Source organism: Natrix helvetica (genome assembly GCF_964273705.1).
Source record: "Natrix helvetica genome assembly, chromosome: 2".
In the NCBI taxonomy this organism is placed as follows: Eukaryota; Metazoa; Chordata; class Lepidosauria; order Squamata; family Natricidae; genus Natrix; species Natrix helvetica.
The window spans coordinates 169,463,732-169,470,601 of record NC_138552.1 but is presented as its reverse complement, the minus strand read 5'-3'; positions in this window follow the sequence as shown (position 1 = coordinate 169,470,601).

Here is a 6,870-nt window from a genome sequence, read left to right as displayed (position 1 = left end):
TATCAGCGGTAAGGGCTCTCAGCTGCTGATCAGGGCACTCCTCTTCAGGCTATAAAAGGGTTGACTGCATACGCCCTTTGCAGCAGTCAACAAAGAAATCCTGCAAGAAGTTTTGGTCTTGAAACGTAGCAGGCTGGATAGCTGCTTTCGTGTCTTGTATTTGTGAGCTTTGTCATGGTGGTTTACTGCCACAGAACTTTCTGTCTGTCTGTAAAATAAACCTTGTTATTTCGTATTGTTCTGGAGCGTATTCTGTGTGGGCAAAGGAGGAAGGGGGGTCAGAACACCTAGCCATGCAGACTGTTTTTATAAACATTTGTGAAGGAATGGGTCGCTCTCAGGAGCTCAGTGAATTCCAGCATGCAACTGTGATAGGATGCCGCCTATGCAACAAATCCAGTCGTGAAATTTCCTCGCTCCTAAATATTCCACGGTCAACTGTCAGCTGTATTATAAGAACGTGGAAGTGTTTGGGAATGACAGCAACTCAGCCACGAAGTGGTAGACCACGTAAACTGACGGAGCGGGGTCAGCGGATGCTGAGATGCATAGTGCGAAGAGGTCGCCAACTTTCTGCAGAGTCAATCGCTACAGACCTCCAAACGTCATGTGGCCTTCAGATTAGCTCACAAACAGTGCACAGAGAGCTTCATGGAATGGGTTTCCATGGCCGAGCAGCTGCATCCAAGCCATACATCACCAAGTGCAATGCAAAGTGTCAGATGCAGTGGTGTAAAGCACGGCACCACTGGGCTCTAGAGCAGTGGAGACACGTTCTCTGGGGTAACGAATCGCGCTTCTCCATCTGGCAATATGATGCAGAAGTCGGGGTTGCCAGGAGAACGGTACTCGTCGGACTGCATTGTGCCAAGTGTAAAGTTTGGTGGAGGGGGGATTATGGTGTGGGGTTGTTTTTCAGAGAGCTGGGCTTGGCCCCTTAGTTCCAGTGAAAGGAACTCTGAATGCTTCAGCATACCAGACATTTTGGACATTTCCACGCTCCCAACTTTGTGGGAACAGTTTGGAGCTGGCCCTTTCCTCTTCCAACATGACTCCCAAGATAGGAAAAAGAATAAAGATGGGGGGGGGGATTTCTAACAATGGTATGCAATGGCCCAGGGTACCTGCGAGACCACCTACTGCCACCAGTAGCCTCCCACCGTCCAGTACGATCCCACAGAGTTGGCCTCCTCAGGGTGCCCTCAGCCAGCCAGTGTTTGCTGGTGACCCCTAGGGGGAGAGGCTTCTCTGTGGGAGCACCTTCCCTCTGGAATGAGCTGCTCGTGGAGCTTTGAATAATCCCTGACCACCGGTCCTTCCGACGCGCCCTAAAAAGTTGGCTTTTCTAGCAAGCCAGCCTGGCCTGTTAATTTTAACTCATTTTTTAAATGTATTGTCCTATAAATTGGGTTTGGTTTTTGGGATATGTATTTAATTTCTTTTTAACTTTCGGGATGTGTGTTTTTTAATGTTGTACGCTGCCCTGAGTCCTTTGGGAGAAGGGCGGCATATAAATCCAATAAAACTAAAACTAAATTGTAACCTTCAAATTGTAGGCCAGTACTCAGAGGTTCGAAGGTACCCCATAACCTTTTTGGTCCCAAGGCATGTAGCTCTATCAATTACTTTTGTGTTTCTCACAGCTTAGTCTCAGGGGCTACTTCGGTCTCGACATTACCAAAGCCTGAAAGTGATCATCTTCCAATTGAGATGTCCCTGGTATCTCCTTCTGATTTAAGGAAAAGGAATCAAATAATTCAACAAATAGGCCACAACTTGGAAATAGCCCAGGAGAGAAAGCTAACATGGAAGAGGGTTGACGGGAAAGTAGTTGACAGAATTTTTGAATTCACCATGTATGGAAACCCTAGCGCTTATACGCTCAAATAGTACAGGTGAACAAGAGCTTTTAGTATATTTTGTGGAAATATGCCATAAATTTAAACATTTTTTCATGACTACTAAGCCAAAGGGCCAGTCTGATCATAGTCACTCAACATGGTTTGATAACAAATGCAAAGGTAGGAGAAAACAGCTCAGGAAATCACTTAGGAAATAAACAGCCCACACATGGAATTACAGAAGGAGTATATCACCATGAGGTAGAAATATAAGCAGCTAACGAAGAAAAAAAAAGCCTTTTATACTGATAATTTATGGGCTGGCTTAGAACAGGCAGCAAAGCTGGCCTCAGCTGCACTCTTCTGATTCGGGGTCTCAAAATGTATTAAAGATAGAAAATCAACGTGATCCAAATATTACTGCAGTAAGTTGGGAGAATCATCTGGCCACTCCAGCAGTAGCGGAAAGCGTGATATCTTCTCTTAGCCTGAAACAGGGATAAGGAAGCCTTACCCCAGTGGGCAGAAGTGTCAAACATGGAGGTGAGGCGTTTAATCTCTTCCCTGAAGTCAAATAAAGTTCCAGGACAGGATGCGCTCCTGGCATCGTTATTTGAAGAAAACGTAACATGGTGGGCACCTGTCCTGGTGGGTCTCTTTACTAGAACTTTAATAGAACAGGGAAAATTCCTGCTAGCTGGCGCACATCAATAATTATTCCACTACATAAAAAAGGCTCTAGAGATAACCCAGATAATTTCCGGTTAATTAGTTTAATCGATATTTCAGCAAAAATTTATGCTAAGTATTTACTGCATAAATTAGAAGATTGGGTAAAGAGAGATAACATTCTAGCTGAAGAACAGACTTCAGGAGCGGAAGATCTACTATGGACAATCATTTTATATTGGACCATCTAATAACAAAGTTTAAGTTTTGGAAAAACCACCGTATATGGCATTTATAGACCTAAAGGCTGCCTTCGATACAATTAATAGACAATATTATGGGATAAATTAGAGGCCATGGGAATAGAAAAGAAATTGCTATATTTAATTAGATTGTTATACATGGAAACCCAGGTTAGAGTTCGAGTGAACAGGACAGGATCGGTAACAAATGCAATCCCAATAAATAAGGGCATAGGACAAGGTTGCATTTTAGCTCCAACACTTTTCAATTTATACCACTCCATGGGCCTAATATAGGAACAAGACAGGTAAATTGTTTGTTATATGCGGATGATATAATTTTGATGTCGGCCTCACAAGTGGGGCTACGAAGGTCATTCGGGAGGTCGGCAGCTTATTGCATAAAGAATCGCTTGATAATTAACGTAGAGAAATCAAAGATAATGATATTTAGTAGGCAACAAAAGATGAGGAGATGGATTTTAAATGGCAGAAGAATAGAACAAGTTCAGTCATTTACCTACTTAGGGATAGTATTCCAGACAAATGGTAAATGGAATAAACATGTAAAAGCCGGAGCTAAGAAGGCTCAGGCTCGGATGGCCCAATTAAATAAACTTATTTTAGAGAAAACTCCATCTTCATTAACCCCAGTGTTAAAGGTCTTTCAAGCGAAAATTGAACCAATACTTTTACCTCTGGGGCAGAAATATGGGGGTTAGTTAAGTTGTCTGGGTTGGAAATCACTCAAAATAAATTCTTGAGGAGAATCTTGGCTGTGTCCCCTGGAATCCCAGCATGCGTAGTAAGGGCAGAATTGGGAATACATGCGATTGGCACAAGGGCCATGTTGAAGACTGTTTATTACTGGCTAAGAATAATCGAGATGAAGGAAGGGAGGTTAGTAAAGACAGCGCTAATGGAGCAGATTAGTTCAAGCAATAAAAATAATTGGTTATCAAGAACTTTGAAGCAGGTATCAAGCTTTGGTATTTCTTTAAACTGGCAGCAGTACGATCTTAGGCAGATCAGATCTTGGATTGCACAGAGATTTATGGACTAAGTGCACAATCAGACATTGCACAAGTGACAGCAGCAAAAGGTTGCCCCTGGCTATCAGTAAATAAAAAAATTTTAAAATAGAAAAATATCTCCCGTCAGTCGATACTTTTGACGCTGGGTGGTCCAAACGGACCTAAACCGTCCCACAGAGATGGTGAACAGGAAGAATACATCTTACTGATCTCAGGGACATCGCAAAGTCCCTGATCGATCCAAGAGAAGTTCTTCAAGCCAGTGACAAAAAATCCAGCCATTAGGCTGATGAAGTCGGGGCGGCTCCAAAATGGAAGGAACGGAAAGAGAAAATGTTTCCAGCTGGTGAGGAATTTTTACCGTTTTAAAAGAGACTGCCTATAAAAAACTTAAAATTAATTTAAATTGGAGAACAGAAGAAATAAGTGGCGGAATTAAATTTGGAATGGTTTTGGACAGTGGGTTATCTTACTTTTTAAATGCTATCTTCACGGATGGAATTTATGCAAGCCTTTTAAAACAAATGGATTAGATAGAGAAGAAGTTGGAAGACTTAGTTAGCGCATCTAACAGCAAAATATGATGAAGTTGAAGATGTTTATCAAATGGAAAAGTGGCAGTTAAAATCCTAAAAATTGAAGAGGAAAATGAATATAAAGAAATTAAAATTGCTGATATTTATGGTGATTGGTTTGTCTCTGAAAATGGAAAAAGTGGAATACTGAAAGAGGAATTAAATGTAGGGGAAATCTACCCCAGATGGCAAGCTACAGAAGAAGAAAAAACAAAAGAATTTATGGATTTAAAGAGAGAAATTTTATTAGCAATATCATTGACAACACTACCGACAATTAAAGATAAGCTGATTAAGGAGACAGAAGAAGGGCATCGAAATTACACAAGAGATTTTATAAGCAAAGAGTTGCTAAGAGTCGTCCATACAAAGTTAATTACGGAGATGATTAGAGGACTGACACCACAAATGGCAGAAGATACAAGACTGTTTTGTTACTGGAAAGATACAGGTTGATAGATGGAAGAGTATAATTTAAAACTAGTTAGACTTAGTGAAATTTAGTGACAATAGATATAGTTAAATAAATAATTGATAATGATAATAATGTATACAATGTGTAGTGTTATGGTAAGTAATAATGGGATATGAATATTGAATGGTATCCATGAAAGGAAGATTAGAAATCCTTTTGGATTATATATAAAGGTTAATAAAAAAAGAACTCTTAGATACAGTTAAGTCTTGATTATTAGGGGGAAAATGTTACGATACAGGATATAGTTAAATAAAGGAGGGATAATGATAACAATGTATATATAGGTATGGGTACAACATAAGGAAATTGGATGTAAATTGTAAATTGTGATTTGGAAAGAAGGAAAGAAGGATTAGAAAACGTTATTAAATATTATGGATGTTTAGCTAGACTAGGACATAAGGATTTAGTGTTATTGAAGGATTTTAGAAATAGTAAATGAAATGCAGAATGTGGTTATGTATTAAATCTTGGTATATTTTATGATGGACGTTTAAACAATTATAGTCAAATGAAAATGGAGGTATGATAATGGTAACATGTATAAATATCTGAGTTAAAGTACTTGAGTTAATATGAATTATGTTTGTTGACTGTGGAAGAGATGCACGTAAGCCTTTTTGTAACCAACTGATACACTTTCTACAGTATGTAAAGAAGGATGTGTTGTGTTTGTTTTGGAAAAAAAATCCCATAAACACACTCCTAAACCTTGTGGACTGTTAGATATCAACACAAGCTACTATGGTTTCCACTCCAGTCCTCTGTCCTCTGTTCAGGCGGGAACAGAGATTCAATCTGATTGGTTAAGAGGTCTTTCAGCTCCCTATAAAAGGAGACCTAACGGCCGCTGGATTGTACATACTTGACTGTTGTAATAAAGAGCTGTTGTTGCGTTAAACCTGAGTCTGCCTTCTCATTGCCCTATCTTCTCATTGCTCTATCTAACATGGACAGCCTTCCCAGAAGAGCTGAAGCTGTTATAACTGCAAAGGGTGGACCAACGTCATATTGAACCCTATGGATTAGGAATGGGATGTCACTTACAGTAAATTCATATGCGAGTAAAGGCAGGTGAGCGAATACTTTTGGCAATATAGTATACGCAAATGTTTTAAATAAATCTCTAAACAAAAAGTGTAATGCAAAAATGATGTTTGTGGTGTTGGAAGAAATGTCCTGGGTTCAGTTTCAAGTGGGGGAGAAGACACTGGAAACATGGACGCTGCTTGGAAAGATGGTTTGATGGTGGACAGGACCACATGGCTTGAGTTCCTGAACAGAAAAGGGAGATCACACGCTTCCAGATGTTGGGTGAAGGAGAAAAGAGAGGAGAAAAAATGGGCTTGCTGGATTTTTTAATACTCTTGTTCGGCCCCACCTCTGTTTCCTGTTCCTGTGTAAGAAATGTATTCTGATTGGTTGTCAGACTCCCATGGGGCCATGCAGGGGCAACTCTAGGCTGTTTTGAATCCAAGTTTGGTTGAGCATTGCTTCTTTCCAGGTGCCCTGTGGAGAGATGGGTAAAGGACCTTAGTCCCATCACCCTGGAGCTAAAGGCGGGATATATTTGTTATGTAGAATAGACTAGCACATTGACAAAGGTGGGGGCTATTAAGAGTAAGTCTGTTTCCTGCCTAAAAACATGGTTCTTCATTTCTGATCTAGGGAAATATAATATTCTGCCTTTTCAATATTTCCCAGGATATTTCATTTTTCTAGGAGAGGGGGAGGGGTTAACTTCCTACAGTGGAAAAGTAATTATTCTAGCAAATGCTTATTCATTGTTATCTAGAGTAGAATAAACTTTCCAATGATTATGGTTTCTGCACCATTTGGCTTTGGAAAATATGTTGGAAATAAGATCTTCTATAGCAGCGGTTCTCAAATAGTGGGGCGCGCCCCCCTGGGGGGGCGCGAGGCTCCGTAAAGGGGGGCGCGAAGGCTCCCTTTCCATCTGGGTGCAACGGCGGCGGCGTGGGCGAGGCATAATATATCCCGGCTTGAAGTGGCAGCGCTGGGGACTGCTCA